Raw genomic sequence first — 18,939 nt, 5'->3', positions numbered from 1 at the left:
GTGTACGTGTGAGGGCACGGTTTAGTGTTAGCGAACGGGTTAGGACTAGGGGATGGGATAGGGTAAGGCTTCGGGTAAGGGTTAGGGTTAGGGTTAGGGGATGGAGACGGTTTAGGGGACAGGTTAGGGTACGACAATGGTTTAGGGTGAGAGTACGTGTGACGGCATGGGTTAGTGTTAGCGAACGGGTTAGGATTAGGGGATGGGTTAGGGTAAGGCTTCGGGTAAGGGTTAGGGTTAGGGTTAGGGGATGGGGACGGTTTAGGGGACAGGTTAGGGTACGACAACGGTTGAGGGAGAACATACGTGTGAGGGCTCGGATTAGTGTTAGCGTATGGGTTAGTATTAGGGGACGGGTTAGGGTAAGGCTTTGGCTAAGGGTTAGGGTTAGGGGACAGGGACGGTTTAGGGGACAGGTTACGGTACGACAATGGTTTAGGGTGAGCGTACGTGTGAGGGCACAGGTTAGTGTTAGCGTACGTGTTAGGATTAGGGGATGGGTTAGGGTAAGGCTTCGGGTAAGGGTTAGGGTTAGGGTTAGAGTTAGGGGATGGGGACGGTTTAGGGGACAGGTTAGGGTACGACAACGGTATAGGGTGAGCGTACGCATGAGGGCACGGTTTAGTGTTAGCGTAAGGGTTAGGATTAGGGGACGGGTTAGGGTAAGGCTTCAGGTAAGGGTTAGGGTTAGGGGACGGGGATGGTTTAGGGGACAGTTTAGGGTACGACAACAGTTTAGGGTGAACATACGTGTGAGGCCACAGGTTAGTGTTAGCATACGAGTTAGGATTAGGGGACAGGTTAGTATAAGGCTTCGGGTAAGGGTTAGGGTTAGGGTTAGGGTTATTGGATGCGGACGGTTTAGGGGACAGGTTAGGGTACGACAACGTTTTAGGTTGAGCGTACGTGTGAGGGCATGGGTTAGTGTTAGCGTACGGGTTAAGATTAGGGGACGGTTTAGGGTAAGGCTTCAGGTAAGGGTTACGGTTAGGGTTAGGGGACGGGGATGGTTTAGGGGACAGGTTAGGGTACGACAACAGTTTAGGGTGAGCATACGTGTGAATGCAGGGGTTAGTGATAGCGTACGGGTTAGGATTAGGGAAGGGTTAGGGTAAGGCTTCGGGAAAGATTTAGGTTTAGGGTTAGGGTTAGGGTTAGGGGACAGAGACGCTTTAGGGGACAGGTTAGGGTATGACAACGGTTTAGGGTGAGCGTACGTCTGAGGGCACGGGTTAGTGTTAGCGTGTGGTTTAGGATTAGGGGACGGGTTAGGGTAAGGCTTCGGGTAAGTGTTAGGGTTAGGGTTAGAATTAGGGGACGGGGACAGGGACGGTTTAGGGGACAGGTTAGGGTACGACAACGGTTTAGGGTGAGCGTAGGTGTGAGGGCATGGGTTAGTGTTAGCGTACGGGTTAGGATTAGGGGACAGGTTAGTCTAAGGCTTAGGGTAAGGGTTAGGGTTAGGGTTAGAATTATGGTTAGGGTTAGGTGATGGGGACGATTTAGGGGACAGGTTAGGGTATGACAATGGTTTAGTGTGTGCGTACGTGTGAGGGCACGGGTTAGTGTTAACGTACGGGTTAGGATTAGAGGACGGGTTAGGTTAAAGCTTCAGGTTAGGGTTGGTTAGGGGACGGTTTAGGAGACAGGTTAGTGTATGACAACTGTCTGGTGAGCGTACATGTGAGGGCACAGGTTAGGGTTAGCGTACGGTTTGGGATTAGGAGACGGGTTAGGGTAAGACTTCTGGTAAGGTTAGGGTTAGGGTTAGGGGATGGGGACGGTTTAGGGGAGAGGTTAGGGTACGACAATGGTTTAGGGTGAGCGTACGTGTGAGGGTATGGGTTAGTGTTAGCATACGGGTTAGGATTAGGGAACGGGTTAGGTGAAGGCTTCGGGTAAGGTTTAGGGTTAGGTTTAGGGGACGGGGATGGGGATGGTTTAGGGGAGAGGGTAGGGTACGACAACGTTTTAGGGTGAGCGTACGTGTGAGAGCACGGGTTAGTGTTAGCGTACGGATTAGCATTAGGGGACGGGTTAGGGTTAGTGTTGGGTTTAGGGGACGGGGATGGTTTAGGGGACAGGTTAGGGTACGTCAACGGTTTAGGGTGAGCGTACGTGTAAGGGCACGGGTTAGTGTTAGCATACGGGTTAGGATTCGTGGACGGTTTCGGGTAAGGCTTCGGGTAAGGGTTAGGGTTAGGGCTAGGGTTAGGGGACGGGGACGGTTTAGGAGACAGGTTAGGGTATGAAAACTGTTTAGGGTGAGTATACGTGTGAGGGCATGAGTTGGTGATAGCATATGGGTTAGGATTAGGGGACGAGTTAGGGATAGGATTACGGTTAGTGTTAGGGGACGGGGACGGTTTAGGGGACAGGTTAGGGTACGCCAACGGTTTAGGGTGAGCGTACGTGTGAGGGCACGGTTAGCGTACGGGTTAGGATTAGGGGACGGGTTAGGGTAAGGCTTTGGGTTAGGGTTAGGGTTAGGAGATGGGGATGGTTTAGGGGACAGGTTAGGGTACGACAACGGTTTAGGGTGAGCGTACATGTGAGGGCACAGGTTAGTGTTAGCGTACGGGTTGGGATTAGAGGACGGGTTAGGGTAAGTCTTCTGGTAAGTGTTAGGGTTAGGGTTAGGGTTAGGGGATGGGGATGGTTTAGGGGACAGGTTAGGGTATGACAATTGTTTAGGGTGAGCGTACGTGTGAGGGCACGGGGTAGTGTTAGAGTATGGGTTAGGATTAGGGGACGGGTTAGGGTAAGGCTTTAGTAAGGTTTAGGGTTAGGGTTAGGGTTAGGGTTAGGGATCGGGGATGGTTTAGGGGACAGGGTAGGGTACGACAACGGTTTAGGGTGAGCGTACGTGTGAGGGCACGGGATAGTGTTAGCGTATGGGTTAGGATTAGGTGACGGGTTAGGGTAAGGGTTCGGGTAAGGGTTAGGGTTAGTGTTAGGGTTAGGGTTAGGGGACGAGGAAGGTTTAGGGGACAGGTTCGGGTACGTCAACTGTTTAGGGTGAGCGTACGTGTAAGGGCACGGGTTAGTGTTAGCGTACGGGTTAGGATTAGGGGACGATTTAGGGTAAGGCTTCGGGTAAGGGTTAGGTTTAGGGTTAGGGTTAGGGGACGGGGACGGTTAGGGGACAGGTTAGGGTACGACAAAGTTTTAGGGTGAGTGTACTTGTGAGGGCACTGGTTAGTGTTAGCGCACGTGTTAGGTTTAGGGGATGGTTTAGGGTAAGCCTTCGAGTAAGTGTTAGGGTTAGGTTTAGGGTTAGGGTTAGGGTTAGCGGATGGGGACTGTTTAGGGGAAAGGTTAGGGTACGAAAATGGTTTAGGTTGAGCGTACGTGTGAGGGCACAGGTTAGTGTTAGCTTACGGGTTAGGATTAGGTGACGGGTTAAAATAAGTCTTTGGGTAATGGTTAGGGTTAGGGTTAGGGGACGGGGACGGTTTAGGGGACAGGTTAGGGTACGACAACGGTTTAGGTTGAGCATACATCTGAGGGCATGGGTTAGTGTTAGCGTACGGCTTAGGATTAGGGGACGGGATAGAGTAAGGCTTTGGGTATGGTTTAGGGTTAGGGTTAGGGTTAGGGTTATGGTGAGGGTTAGGGGACGGGGACGGTTTAGGGGACAGGTTAGGGTATGACAACGGTTTGTGGTGAGCGTACGTGTGAGGGCACAGATTAGTGTTAGCGTACGGTTTGGGATTAGGGGACGGGTTAGGGTAAGACTTCTGGTTAGGGTTAGGGGACGGGGACGGTTTAGGGGACAGGTGAGGGTACGACAACGGTTTAGGGTGAGGGTACGTGTGAGGGCACGGGTTAGTGTTAGCTTACGGGTTAGGATTAGGGGACGGGTTAGGGTAAGGCTTCAGGTAAGGGTTAGGGTTAGGGTTAAGGGACGGGGATTGTTTAGGGGACAGGTTAGGGTACGACAATGGTTTAGAGTGAGCGTACGTGTGAGGGCAGGGGTTAGTGATAGCGTACGGGTTACGATTAGGCGACGGGTTAGGGTAAGGCTTCGGGTTAGGGTTAGTGTAAGGAGACGGGGACGGTTTAGGGAACAGGTTAGGGTACGCCAATGGTTTAGGGTAAGCGTACGTGTGAGGGCAAGGGTTAGTCTTAGCGTACGGTTTAGGATTAGGGGGCGGCTTAGGGTAAGGCTTCGGGTAAGTGTTAGGGTTAGGGTTAGGATTAGGGTTAGTGGACGGGGACGGTTTAAGGTACAGGTTAGTGTATGAAAACGGTTTAGGGTGAGGGTACGTGTGAGGGCACGAGTTAGTGTTAGTGTATGAGTTAGGATTAGGGGATGAGTTAGGGTTAGGATTAGGATTAGGGTTAGGGTTAGGGGACAGGGATGGTTTAGGGGACAGGTTAAGATATGACAACGGTTTAGGGTGAGCGTACGCGTGAGGGCACGGGACAGTGTTAACGTACGGGTTAGGATTAGGGGACGGGTTAGGGTAAGGCTTTGGGTAAGAGTTAGGTTTAGGGTTAGGGTTAGGGGACGGGGACAGTTTAGGGGACAGGATAGGGGACGACAACGGTTTAGGGTGAGCGTACGTGTGAGGGCACTGATTAGTGTTAGCATATGGGTTAGGATTAGGGGACGGGTTAGGGTAAGGCTTTGGGTAAGCGTTAGGGTTAGGTTTAGGTTTAGGGTTAGGGTTAGGGAATGGGGACGGTTTAGGGGACAGGTTAGGGTACGTCAATGGTTTAGGGTGAGCGTACGTGTGAGGGCACGGGTTAGTGTTAGCGTACGGGTTAGGATTAGGTGACGGCTTAGGATAAGGCTTCGGGTAAGGGTTAGGGTTAGGTTTAGGGTTTGGGTTAGGGGACGGGGACGGTTTAGGGGACAGGTTAGGGTACGACAACGGTTTAGGGTGAGCGTACATCTGAGGGCATGGGTTAGTGTTAGCGTACGGGTTAGGATTAGGGGACGGGTTAGAGTAAGACTTTTTGTGTGGGTTAGGGTTAGGGTTAGGGTGAGGGTTATGGTGAGGGTTAGGGGACGGGGATGGTTTAGGGGACAGGTTAGTGTACGCCAACGGTTTAGGGTGAGTGTACGTGTGAGGGACCGGATTAGTGTTAATGTACGGTTTAGTAATAGGGGACTGGTTAGGGTAAGGCTTCGGGTAAGGGTTAGGGTTAGGGGACGGGGACGGTTTAGGGGACAGGTTAGGGTACGACAACGGTTTAGGGTGAGCGTATGCGTGAGGGCACGGTTTAGTGTTAGCGTAAGTGTTAGGATTAGTGGACGTGTTAGGTTACGTCTTCGGGTAAGGGTTAGGGTTAGGGTTAGGGTTAGGGGATGGGGAGGGTTTAGGGGACAGGTTAGGGTACGACAAGGTTTTACGGTGAGCGTACGTGTGAGGGCATGTGTTAGTGTTACCTTACGGGTTAGGATTAGGGGACGGGTTAGGGTAAAGATTCCGGAAAGGGTTAGGGTTAGGGTTAGTGGATGGGGACGGTTTAGGGGACAGGTTAGGGTATGACAACGGTTTAGGGTGAGCGTACGTGTGAGGGCACGGGTTAGTGTTAGCGTACGGGTTAGGATTAGGGATGGGTTAGGGTAAGGCTTCGGGTAAGATTTGGGTCTAGGGTTAGGGTTAGGTTTAGGGTTGGGGGACGGGGACGGTTTAGGGGTCAGGTTAGGGTACGACAACGGTGTAGGGGGAGCGTATGTGTGAGGGCACAGGTTAGTGTTAGCCTACGGGTTAGGATTACGGGACGGGTGAGGGGAAGGCTTCGGGCTAGGGTTAGGGATAGGGAACGGGACAGTTTAGGGTCCAGGTGAGGGTATGACAATGGTTTAAGCGGAGCGTATGGGTGAGGGCATGGGTTAGTGTTAGTGTACGGCTTAGGATTAGGGGACGGGTGAGGGAAGGCTGCGGGGAAGGGTTAGGGTTAAGTTTCGGGCTAGGGTTAGGGTTAGGAGATGGGGACGGTTTAGGGTCCAGGTGAGGGTACGACAACGGTTTAGGGGGAGCGTACGTGTGAGGGCACAGGTTAGTGTTAGCCTAAAGGTTAGGATTAGGGGACGGGTGAGGGGAAGGCTTCTGGGAAGCGTTAAGGTTAGGGTTCGGGCTAGGATTAGGGTTAGGGGACACGGACGGTTTAGGGTCCAGGTGAGGGTATGGCAACGATTTTGGTGAGCGTACGTGTGAGGGCGTGGGTTAGTGTTAGCGTACGTGTTAGGATTAGGGGACGGGTGAGGGTCAGGCTTCGGGGAAGTGATACGGTTAGGGTTCGGGCTAGGGTTAGGGTTAGGGGACGGGGACGGTTTAGGGTCCAGGTGAGGGTACGACAACGCTTCAGGGGGAGCGTGCATGTGAGGGTGCGGGTTAGTGTTAGTGTACGGGTTAGGATTAGGGGAAGGGTGAGGATCAGGTTTCGGGGAAGTCTTATGGTTAGGGTTCGGGCTAGGGTTAGGGTTAGGGGACGGTGAATGTTTAGGGTCCAGGTGAGGGTACGACAACGCTTTAGGGGGAGCATGCGTGTGAGGGCATGGGTTAGTGTTAGCGTACGGTTTAGGATTAGGGGATGGGTGAGGGTCAGGCTTCTGGGAAGGGTTAGGGTTAGGGTTCAGGCTAGGGTTAGGTTTAGGGGACGTGGACGGTTTAGGGTCCATGTGAGGGTACGACAACGCTTTAGGGAGAGCATGCGTGTGAGGGTGTGGGTTAGTGTTAGCGTATGGGTTAGGATTAGGGGACAGGTGAGGGTCAGGCTTCGGGGAAGAGTTAGGATTAGGGTTCGGGCTAGGGATAATGTTAGGGGACGCGGACGGTTTAGGGTCCAGGTGAGGGTACCACAACGCTTAAGTGGGAGCGTGCGTGTGAGGGTACGCGTTAGTTTTAGCGTACGGGTTAGGATTAGGGGACGGGTGAGGGGCAGGCTTCGGGGAAGAGTTAGGGTTAGGGTTTGGGCTAGGGTTAGGGTTAGGGGACAGGGACGGTTTAGGGTCCACGGGAGGGTATGACAACTGTTCAGGTGGAGCTTACGTGTGAGGGCATGGGTTAGTGTTAGCGTACGGGTTAGGATTAGGGGACGGGTGAGGGAAAGGCTTCGGGGAAGGGTTAGGGTTAAGTTTCGGGCTAGGGTTAGGGTCAGGTGATGGGGACGGTTTAGGGTCCAGGTGAGGGTACGACAATGGTTTAGGGGGAGCGTACGTGTGAGGGCACAGGTTAGTGTTAGCCTACGGGTTAGGATTAAGGGACGGGTGAGGGGAAGGCTTCGGGGAAGGGTTAGGGATAGGGTTCGGTCTAGGTTTAGTGCTAGTGGATGGGGACGGTTTAGTGTCCAGGTAAGGGTAGGACAACGGTTTAGGTAGAGCGTACGTGTGAGGGCACGGGTTAGTGTTAGCGTATGGGTTAGGATTAGGGGACGGGTGAGGGGAAGGCTTCGGGGAAGTGTTAGGGTTAGGGTTCGGGCTAGGGTTAGGGTTAGGGGACAGGGACGGTTTAGGGTCCAGGTGAGGGTACGACAACGGTTTAGGGTGAGCGTACGTGTGAGGGCACGGGTTAGTGTTAGCGTACGGCTTAGGATTACGGGACGGGTGAGGGGAAGGCTTCGGGGAAGGGTTAGGGTTAGGGTTCCGGCTAGGGTTAGGGTTAGGGGACGGAGATGGTTTAGGATCCACGTGAGTGTACGACAACGGTTTAGGGGGAGCGTACGTGTTAGGACACGGGTTATTGTAAGCGTACGGGTTAGGATTGGGGAGGGGTGAGGGGAAGGCTTCGGGCTAGGGTTAGGGATAGGGAACGGGACAGTTTAGGGTCCAGGTGAGGGTATGACAATGGTTTAGGCGGAGCGTATGGGTGAGGGCATGGGTTAGTGTTAGTGTATGGCTTAGGATTAGGGGACGGGTGAGGGAAGGCTTCGGGGAAGGGTTAGGGTAAAGTTTCGGGCTAGGGTTAGGGTTAGGAGATGGGGACGGTTTAGGGTCCAGGTGAGGGTACGACAAAGGTTTAGGGGCAGCGTACGTGTAAGGGCACAGGTTAGTGTTAGCCTAAGGGTTAGGATTAGGGGACGGGTGAGGGGAAGGCTTCGGGGAAGCGTTAAGGTTAGGGTTCGGGCTAGGGTTAGGGTTAGGGGACACGGACGGTTTAGGGTCCAGGTGAGGGCATGGCAACGATTTTGGTGAGCGTACGTGTGAGGGCGTGGGTTAGTGTTAGCGTACGTGTTAGGATTAGGGGACGGGTGAGGGTCAGGCTTCGGGGAAGTGATATGGTTAGGGTTCGGGCTAGGGTTAGGGTTAGGGGACGGGGACGGTTTAGGGTCCAGGTGAGGGTACGACAACGCTTCAGGGGGAGCGTGCATGTGAGGGTGCGGGTTAGTGTTAGCCTACGGGTTAGGATTAGGGGAAGGGTGAGGGTCAGGCTTCGCGGATGGGTTATGGTTAGGGTTCGGGCTAGGGTTAGGGTTAGGGGACGGGGACGGTTTAGGGTCCAGGTGAGGGTACGACAACGCTTTAGGGGGAGCATGCGTGTGAGGGCATGGGTTAGTGTTAGCGTACGGCTTAGGATTAGGGGATGGGTGAGGGTCAGGCTTCCTGGAAGGGTTAGGGTTAGGGTTCAGGCTAGGGTTAGGTTTAGGGGACGTGGACGGTTTAGGGTCCATGTGAGGGTACGACAACGTTTTAGGGAGAGTGTGCGTGTGAGGGTGTGGGTTAGTGTTAGCGTACGGGTTAGGATTAGGGGACGGGTGAGGGTCAGGCTTCGGGGAAGAGTTAGGGTTAGGGTTCGGGCTAGGGATAGGGTTAGGGGATGGGGACGGTTTAGGGTCCAGGTGAGGGTACCACAACGCTTCAGGGGGAGCGTGCGTGTGAGGCTGCGGGTTAGTTTTAGCGTACGGGTTAGGATTAGGGGACGGGTGAGGGTCAGGCTTCGGGGAAGAGTTAGGGTTAGGGTTCGGGCTACGGTTAGGGTTAGGGGACAGGGACGGTTTAGGGTCCAGGGGAGGGTATGACGACTGTTCAGGTGGAGCTTACGTGTGAGGGCATGGGTTAGTGTTAGCGTACGGGTTAGGATTATGGGACGGGTGAGGGAAAGGCTTCGGGGAAGGGTTAGGGTTAAGTTTCGGGCTAGCGTTAGGGTCAGGTGATGGGGACGGTTTAGGGTCCAGGTGAGGGTACGAGAACGGTTTAGGGGGAGCGTACGTGTGAGGGCACAGGTTAGTGGTAGCCTACGGGTTAGGATTAAGCGACGGGTGAGGGGAAGACTTCGGGGAAGGGTTAAGGTTAAGGTTCGGGCTAGGGTTAAGGTTACAGGACGGGGACGGTTTAGGGTGCAGGTGAGGGTACGACAACGCTTTAGGGGGAGCGTGCGTATGAGGGTGCGGGTTAGTGTTAGCATACGGGTTTGGATTAGGGGAAGGGTGAGGGTCAGGCTTCGCGAAAGGGTTATGGTTAGGGTTCGGGCTAGGGTTAGGGTTAGGGGATGGGGACGGTTTAGGGTCCAGGTGAGGGTAGTACAATGCTTTAGGGGAAGCGGGCGTGTGAGGGCGCTGGTTATTGTTAGCGTACGGGTTAGGATTAGGGGACGGGTGAGGGTCAGGCTTCGGGGAAGTGTTAGGGTTAGGGTTTGGGCTAGGGTTAGGGTTAGGGGATGGGGACGGTTTAGGGTCCAGGTGAGGGTAGTACAATGCTTTAGGGGAAGCGGGCGTGTGAGGGCGCTGGTTATTGTTAGCGTACGGGTTAGGATTAGGGGACGGGTGAGGGTCAGGCTTCGGGGAAAGGTTAGGGTTAGGGTTCGGGCTAGGGTTAGGGTTAGGGGACGGTGACGGTTTACGGTCCAGGTGAGGGTATGGCAACGAATTTGGTGAGTGTACGTGTGAGGGCGCGGTCAGTGTTAGCGTACGGGTTACGATTAGTGGACAGGTGATTGTCAGGCTTCGGGGAAGTGTTAATGTTAGGGTTCGGGCTAGTGTTAGGGTTAGGGGATGGGGACGGTTTAGGGTCCAGGTGAGGGTACGACAAAACTTTAGGGGTAGGGTGCGTTTGTGCGTGCGGGTTCGTGTTAGCGTACGGGTTAGGATTATGGGACGGGTGAGGGGAAGGCTTCGGGGAAGGTTCAGGTTTAGGGTTCGGGTTGGGGTGCGGGTTAGGGGGCGGAGAGAGTTTAGGGTCCAGGTGAGCATACGACCACGGTTTAGGAGGAGCGTACGTGAGAGGGCATGGGTTAGTGTTGGTGTACGTGTTAGGATTAGGGGATGGGTGAAGGAAATTCTTCGGGGAAGGGTTAGGGTTAGGTTTCAGGCTAGGGTTAGGGTTAGGGGACGGGGACGGTTTAGGGTCCAGTTAGGGTACGACAACGCTATAGGGGGAGCGTGCATGTGAGGGCATGGGATAGTGTTAGCGTACGGGTTAGGATTAGGGGACGGGTGAGGGGAAGGCTTCGGGGAGGTTAAGGGTTTGGTTTCGGGCTAGGGTTAGGTTTAGGTGACGGGGACGGTTTGGAGTCCAGGTGAGGGTACGACAACGGTTCAGGGGGAGCGTACGTGTGAGGGCACGGGTTAATGTTAGCGTACGGGTTAGGATTAGGGGACGGGTGAGGGGAAGGCTTCGGGGAGGTTTAGGGTTAGGGTTCGGGCTAGGGTTAGGTTTAGGTGACAGGGACGGTTTGGAGTCCAGGTGAGGGTACGACAACGGTTCAGGGGGAGCGTACGTGTGAGGGTATGAGTTAGTGTTAGCGTACGGTTTACGATTAGGGGAGGGGTGAGCGGAAGGCTTCAGGCTAGTGTTAGGGATAGGGGACCGGGACGGTTTAGGGTCCAGGTGAGGGTACGACAACGGTTTAGGGGGAGCGTACGTGTGAGGGCGCGGGTTAGTGTTAGCGTACGGGTTAGGATTAGGGTACGGGTGAGGGTCAGGTTTCGGGGAATGGTTAGGGTTAGGGTTCGGGCTAGAGTTAGGGTTAGGTGACGGGGACGGTTTAGGGTCCAGGTGAGTGTACGACATCGCTTTAGGGTGACCGTGCGTGTGAAGGCGTGAGTTAGTGATAGCATACGGGGTAGCATTAGGGGACAGGTGAGGGTCAGGCTTCGGTGAAGGGTTAGGGTTAGGGTTCGGGCTAGGGTTAGGGTTAGGGGATGGAGGCGGTTTAGGGTTCAGGTGAGGGTACGACAACGCTTTAGGGGGAGCGTGTGTGTGAGGGGGCGGGTTAGTGTTAGCGTATGGGTTAGGATTACGGGACGGGTGAGGGTCAGGCTTCGGGGAAGGATTAGGGTTAGGGTTCGGGCTAGGGTTAGGGTTAAGGGACAGGGAATATTTAGGGTCCAGGTGAGGGTACGACAACGCTTGAGGTTGAGCGTGCATGTGAGGGCGTGGGATAGTGTCAGCGTACGGGTTAGGATTAGGGGACGGGTGAGGGTCAGGCTTCGGCGATGTGTTAGGGTTAGGGTTCGGGCTAGGGTTAGGGTTAGGGGACGGGGACGGTTTAGGGTCCAGGTGAGGGTACCACAATGCTTTAGCGGGAGTGTGCGTGTGAGGGCGCGTATTAGTTTTAGCGTACGTGTTAGGATTAGGGGACGGGTGAGGGTCAGGCTTCGGGGAAGGTTTAGGGTTAGGGTTCGGGCTAGGGTTAGGGTTAGGGGACGGGGACGGTTTAGGGTCCAGGTGAGGGTACGACAACGCTTTAGGGGGACCGTGCGTGTGAGGGCGCGGGATAGTGTTAGCGTACGGGTTAGGATTAGGGGACAGGTGAGGGTCAGGCTTCGGGGCAGTGTTAGGGTTACGGTTCGGATTAGGGTTAGGGTTCGGTGACGGGGACGGTTTAGGGTCCAGGTGAGGGTACGACAACGCTTTAGGTTGACCGTGCGTGTGAGGGCATCGGTTAGTGTTAGCGTATGATTTAGTATTAGGGGACGGGTGAGGGTCAGGCTTGGGGAAAGAGTTAGGGTTAGGGTTCGGGCTAGGGTTAGGGGACGGGGACTCTTTAGGGTCCAGGTGAGGCCCGACAAGGCTTTAATGGGAGCGTGCGTGTGAGGGCGCGGGTTAGTTTTAGCGTACAGGTTAGGATTAGGGTACGGGTGAGGGTCAGGTTTCGGGGATGTGCTAGGGTTAGGGTTCGGGCTAGGGTTAGGGTTAGGGGACTGGGACGGTTTAAGGTCCAAGTCAGTGTACGACAACGCTTTAGGGGGAGCGTGCGTGTGTAGGTGCGGCTTAGTGTTAGCATACGGGTTAGGATTAGGGGACGGGTGAGGGTCAGGCTTCGGGGAAGGGTTAGGGTTAGGGTTCGGGCTAGGGTTAGGGTTAGGGGACGGGGACGGTTTAGGGTCCAGGTGAGGGAACGACAACGCTTTAATGGGAGCGTGCGTGTGAGGGCGCGTGTTTTGTTAGCGTACGGGTTAGGATTAGGGGACGTGTGAGGGTCAGGCTTTGGGGAAGGGTTAGGTTTAGGGTTTGGGCTAGGGTTTGGGTTAGGGGACCGGGACGGTTTAGGGTCCAGGTGAGGGTACGACAACCCGTTAGGAGGAGCGTGCATGTGAGAGCGTCTGTTATTGTTAGCGTACGGGTTAGGTTTAGGGGACGGATGAGGGTCAGACTTCGGGGAAGGGTTAGGGTTAGGATTCGGGCTAGAGTTAGGGTTAAGGTTAGGGGACGGTTTAGGGTCCATGTGAGTGTACGACATCGCTTTAGGGTGACCGTGCGTGTGAAGGAGTGGGTTAGTGTTAGCGTACGGGTTAGAATTAGGGGACAGGTGAGGGTCAGGCTTCGGTGAAATGTTAGGGTTAGGGTTCGGGCTAGGGTTAGGGTTAGGGGATGGAGATGGTTTGGGGTCCAAGTGAGGGTACGACAACGCTTTAGGGTGAGCGTGCGTGTGAGGGCAGCGGTTAGTGTTAGCGTACGGGTTAGGATTAGGGGACGGGTGAGGGTCAGGCTTCGGCGAATGTTTAGGGTCAGGGTTCGGGCTACGGTTAGGGTTAGGGGACGGGGAAGGTTTAGGGTCCAGGTGAGGGTACGACAATGCTTGAGGGTGAGCGTGCGTGTGAGGCCATGGGTTAGTGTTAGCGTACGGTTTAAGATTAGGGGACGGGTGAGGGTCAGGCTTCGGGGAAGGGTTAGGGTTAGGGTTAGGGCTAGGGTTAGGGTTAGGGGACGGGGACGGTCTAGTGTCCACGTGAGTGTACGACAACGCCTTAGGGGGATCGTGCATTTGAGGGCGCGGGTTAGTGTTAGCGTACGGGTTAGGATTAGGGGATGGGTGAGGGTCAGGCTTCGGGGAAGTGTTAGGGTTAGGGTTCGGGCTTGAGTTAGGGTTAGGGGACGGGGACGGTTTAGGGTCCAGGTGAGGGTACAACAACGCTGTGGGGGAGCGTGCGTGTGAGGGCGCTGGTTAGTGTTAGCGTACGGGTTAGTATTAGGGGACGAGTGAGGGTCAGGCTTCGCGGAAGGGTTAGGGTTAGTGTTCGTGTTAGGGTTAGGGTTAGGGGACTGGGACGGTTTAGGGCCCAGGTCAGGGTACGACAACGCTTTAGGGTGAGCGTGCGTCTGAGGGCGCGGGTTGGTGTTAGCGTACGGGTTAGGATTAGGGGACAGGTGAGGGTCAGGCTTCGGGGAAGGTTTAGGTTTAGGGTTCTGGCTAGGGTTAGGTTTAGGGGACGGGGACGGCTTAGGGTCAAGTTGAGGGTACGACAACGCTTTAGGGGAATCGTGCGTGTGAGGGCGCGGGATAGTGTTAGCGTACGTGTTAGGATTAGGTGACAGGTGAGTGTCAGGCTTCGGGGCAGTGTTAGGGTTAGGGTTCGGATTAGGGTTAGGGTTCGGGGACGGGGACTGTTTAGGGTCCAGGTGAGGATACGATAACGCTTTAGGTTGAGCGTACGTGTGAGGGCACCGTTTAGTGTTAGCGTACGGGTTAGTATTAGGGGACTGGTGAGGGTCAGGCTTCGGGGAAGGGTTAGGGTTAGGGTTCGGCCTAGGGTTAGGGTTAGGGGACGGGGACTCTTTAGGGTCCAGGTGAGGGTACGACAAGGCTTTAATGGGAGCCTGCGTGTGAGGGCGCGGGTTAGTTTTAGCGTACAGGTTAGAATTAGGGGACGGGTGAGGGTCAGACTTCGGGGAAGGGTTAGGTTTAGGGTTCGGGCTTGGTTTAGGTTTAGGGAACAGGGACGGTTTAGGGTCCAGGTGAGGGTTAGACAACGCTTTAGGGGGAGTGTGCGTGTGAGAGCGCGGGTTAGTGTTAGCGTACGTGTTAGGATTATGGGACGGGTGAATGTCAGGCTTCGGGGAAGGGTTAGGGTTAGGGTTCGGGCTAGGGTTAGCGTTAGGGGACGGGGACAGTATAGGGTCCAGGTGAGGGTACGACAACGCTTTAGAGGGACCGTGTGTGTGAGGGCGCGGTTTAGTGTTAGCGTACGGGTTAGGATTAAGGGACGGTTTAGGGTCCGGCTTCGGGGAAGTGTTAGGGCTAGGGTTCGGGCTAGGGTTAGGGTTAGGGGACGGGGATGGTTTAGGGTCCAGGTGAGGGTACGACAACGCTTTAGGGGGAGCGTGCGTGTGAGGGCGCGTGTTAGTGTTAGCGTACGTGTTAGGATTAGGGGACGGATGAGGGTCAGGCTTCGGCGAAGGCTTAGGGTTAGCGTTCGGGCTAGGGTTAGGGTTAGGGGACGGGGACGGTTTAGGATCCAGGTGAGGGTACGACAACGCTTTAGGGGGACCGTGGGTGTGGGGGCGTGGGTTAGTGTTAGCGTACACATTAGGATTAGGGTACGGGTGAGGGTCAGGCTTCGGGGAAGTGCTAGGGTTATGGTTCGGGCTAGGGTTAGGGTTCGGGGACTGGGATGGTTTAAGGTCCAAGTCAGTGTACGACAACGCTTTAGGGGGAGCGTGCGTGTGTAGGTGCGGCTTAGTGTTAGCGTACGGGTTAGGATTAGGGGACGGGTGAGGGTCAGGCTTCGTGGAAGGGTTAGGGTTAGGGTTCGGGCTAGGGTTAGGGTTAGGGGACGGGGACGGTTTAGGGTTAAGATGAGGGTAGGACAACGTATTAGGGTGAGCATGCGTGTGAGGGCGTGTGTTAGTGTTAGCATACGGGTTAGGATTAAGGGACGGATGAGGGTCAGGCTTCGGCGAAGGCTTAGGGTTAACGTTCGGGCTAGGGTTAGGGTTAGGGGACGGGGACGGTTTAGGATGCAGGTGAGGGTACGACAACGCTTTAGGGTGAGTGTGCGTGTGAGGGCGCGAGTTAGTGTTAGCGTATGGGTTAGGATTAGGGGATGGGTGAGGGTCAGGCTTCGGTGAAGTGTTAGGGTTAGGGTTCGGGCTAGGGTTAGCGTTATGGGACGGGGACGGTTTAGGGTCCAGGTGAGGGTACGACAACGCTTTAATGGGAGCGTGCGTGTGAGGGCGCGGGTTAGTGTTAGCGTAAGGTTTAGTATTAGGGGACGTGTGAGGGTCAGGCTTCGGGGAAGTGTTAGGGTTAGGGTTCGGGCCAGGGTTAGGTTTAGGGGACGGGGACGGTTTAGGGTCCAGGTTAGGGAACGACAACGCTTTAATGGGAGCGTGCCTGTGAGGGCGCATGTTAGTGTTAGCGTACGGTTTAGGATTAGGGGACGTGTGAGGATCAGGCTTTGGGAAAGGGTTAGGTTTAGGGTTTGTGCTAGGGTTAGGGTTAGGGGACGGGGACGGTTTAGGGTCCAGGTGAGGGTACGACAACCCGTTAGGGGGAGCGTGCATGTGAGGGCGTGGGTTAGTGTTAGCGTACGGGTTAGGATTAGGGGACGGGTGAGGGTCAGGCTTCGGGGAAGGGTTAGGGTTAGGGTTCGGGCTAGAGTTAGGGTTAGGGGACGGGGATGGTTTAGGGTCCATGTGAGTGTACGACATCGCTTTAGGGTGACCGTGCGTGTGAAGGCGTGGGTTAGTGTTAGCGTACGGGTTAGAATTAGGGGACAGGTGAGGGTCAGGCTTCGGTGAAGGGTTAGGGTTAGGGTTCGTGCTAGGGTTAGGGTTTGTGGATGGAGACGGTTTAGGGTCCAGGTGAGGGTACGACAATGCTTTAGGGGGACCGTGCGTGTGAGGGCGCGGGTTAGTGTTAGCGTACGGGTTAGGATTAGGGGACGGGTGAGGGTCAGGCTTCGGGGAAGTGTTAGCCTTAGGGTTCAGGCTAGGGTTAGGGTTAGGGGACGGGGACGGTTTAGGGTCCAGGTGAGTGTACAACAACGCTTTAGGGGGTGCTTGCGTTTGAGGGCGCGGGTTAGTGTTAGCGTACGGGTTAGGATTAGGGGACGGGTGAGGGTCAGGCTTCGGGGAAGGTTTAGGGTTAGGGTTCGGGCTAGGGTTAGGGTTAGGGGACGGGGACAGTATAGGGTTCAGGTGAGGGTACGACAACGCTTTAGAGGGAGCGTGTGTGTGAGGGCGCGGTTTATTGTTAGCGTACGGGTTAGGATTAAGGGACGGGTGAGTGTCAGGGTTCTGGGAAGTGTTAGGGTTAGGGTTCGGGATAGGGTTAGGGTTAGGGGACGGGGACGGTTTAGGGTCCAGGTGAGGGTACGACAACGCTTTAGGGGGAGCGTGCGTGTGAGAGCGCGTGTTAGTGTTAGCGTACGTGTTAGGATTAGGGGACGGGTGAGGTTCAGGGTTCGGCGAAGTGTTAGGGTTAGCGTTCGGGCTAGGGTTAGGGTTTAGGATGCAGGTGACGGGACGGTTTAGGATGCAGGTGAGGGTACGACAACGCTTTAAGGGGAGCGTGGGTGTGGGGGCGTGGGTAGTGTTAGCGTACGCATTAGGATTAGGGTACGGGTGAGGTTCAGGCTTCGTGGAAGTGCTAGGGTTAGGTTTCGGGCTAGGGTTAGGATTAGGGGACGGGGACGGTTTAGGGTCCAGGTGAGGGTACGACAACGCTTTGGGGGAGTGTGCGTGTGAGGGAGAGGGTTAGTGTTAGCGTACTTGTTAGGATTAGGGGACGGGTGAGGGTCAGGCTTCGGCGAAGGGTTAGGGTTAGCATTCGGGCTAGGGTTAGGGATAGGGGACGGGGACGGTTTAGGATCCAGGTGAGGGTACGACAACGCTTTAGGGAGAATGTGGGTGTGGGGGCGTGGGTTAGTGTTAGCGTACGGGTTAGAATTAGGGTACGGTTGAGGGTCAGGCTTCGGGGAAGTGCTAGGGTTAGGGTTCGGGATAGGGTTAGGGTTAGGGGACTGGGACGGTTTAAGGTCCACGTCAGGGTACGACAACGCTTTAGGGGGAGCATGCGTGTGTAGGTGCGGCTTAGTGTTAGCGTACGGGTTAGGATTAGGGGACGGGTGAGGGTCAGGCTTCGGGGAAGGTTTAGGTTTAGGGTTCGGGCTAGGGTTAGGTTTAGGGGACGGGGACGGTTTAGGGTCAAGGTGAGGGTACGACAGCGCATTAGGGTGAGCATGCGTGTGAGGGGGTGTGTTAGTGTTGGCATACGGGTTAGGATTAGCGGACGTGTGAGGGTCAGGCTTCGGGGAAGGGTTAGGTTTAGGGTTCAGGCTAGGGTTAGGGTTAGGGGACAGGGATGGTTTAGGGTCCAGGGAAGTGTACGACAACGCTTTAAGGTTAGTGTGCGTGTGAGGGCGCGAGTTAGTGTTAGCGTATGGGTTAGGATTAGGGGATGGGTGAGGGTCAGGCTTCGGTGAAGTGTTAGGGTTAGGGTTCCGGCTAGGGTTAGGGTTATGGGACGGGGACTGTTTAGGGTCCAGGTGAGGGTACGACAACGCTTTAGGGTGAGAGTGCGTGTGAGGCCACGGGTTAGTGTTAGCGTACGGTTTAGGATTAGGGGACGGGTGAGGCTCAGGCTTCGGGGAAGGTTTACGGTTAGGGTTCGGACTAGGGTTAGGGTTAGAGGACGGGGAATGTTTCGGGTCCAGCTGAGTGTACGACAACGCTTTAGGGTGAGCGTGCGTGTGAGTTTGCGGGTTAGTTTTAGCGTACGGGTTAGGATTAGGGGACGGGTGAGGGTCAGGCTTCGGGGAAGGGTTAGGGTTAGGGTTCGGGCTAGGGTTAGGGTTAGGGGACGGGGACGGTTTAGTGTCCATGTGAGTGTACGACAACGCTTTAGGGGGAGCGTGCATTTGAGGGCGCGGGTTAGTGTTAGCGTACGGGTTACGATTAGGGGACGTGTGAGGATCAGGCTTCGGGGAAGGGTTAGGGTTAGGGTTAGGTTTCGGGCTAGGGTTAGTGTTAGGGAACGGGGACGGTTTAGGGTCCAGGTGAGGGTACGACAACGCTTTAGGGTGAGCGTGCGTGTGAGGGCGCGGGTTAGTGTTAGCGTACTGGTTAGGATTAGGGGACGGGTGAGGTTCAGCCTTCGGTGAAGTGTTAGGGTTAGGGTTAGGGCTAGGGTTAGGGGACAGGGACGGTTTAGGGTCCAGGTGAGGGTACGACAATGCTTTAATGGGAGCGTGCGTGTGAGCGCGCGGGTTAGTGTTAGCGTACGGTTTAGGATTAGGGGACGTGTGAGTGTCAGGCTTCGGGGAAGGGTTAGGGTTAGGGTTCGGGCTAGGGTTCGGGTTTGGGGACGGGGACGGTTTAGGGTCCAGGTGAGGGTACGACAATGCTTTAATGGGAGTGTGCGTGTGAGGGCGCATGTTAGTGTTAGCGTACGGGTTAGGATTAGTGGACGGGTGAGGGTCAGGCTTCGGGGAAGGGTTAGGATTAGGGTTTGGGCTAGGGTTAGGGTTAGGGGACGGGGACGATTTAGAGTCCAGGTGAGGGTACGACAACCCGTTAGGGGGAGCGTGCGTGTGAGGGCGTGGGTTAGTGTTAGCGTACGGGTTAGGATAAGGGGACGTGTGAGGGTCAGTCTTCGGGGAAGGGTTAGGGTTAGGGTTCGGGCTAGAGTTAGGGTTAGGGGACGGGGACGGTTTAGGGTCCAGGTGAGTGTACGACATCGCTTTAGGGTGAGCGTGCGAGTGAAGGTGCGGTTTACTGTTAGCGTACGAGTTAGCATTAGGGGACAGGTGAGGGTCAGGCTT

Source organism: Pseudorca crassidens, chromosome 2 (assembly GCF_039906515.1).
Source record: "Pseudorca crassidens isolate mPseCra1 chromosome 2, mPseCra1.hap1, whole genome shotgun sequence".
NCBI classification, from domain to species: domain Eukaryota; kingdom Metazoa; phylum Chordata; class Mammalia; order Artiodactyla; family Delphinidae; genus Pseudorca; species Pseudorca crassidens.
The sequence above is the reverse complement of the archived record's forward strand: the minus strand, read 5'-3'. Positions refer to the sequence as shown.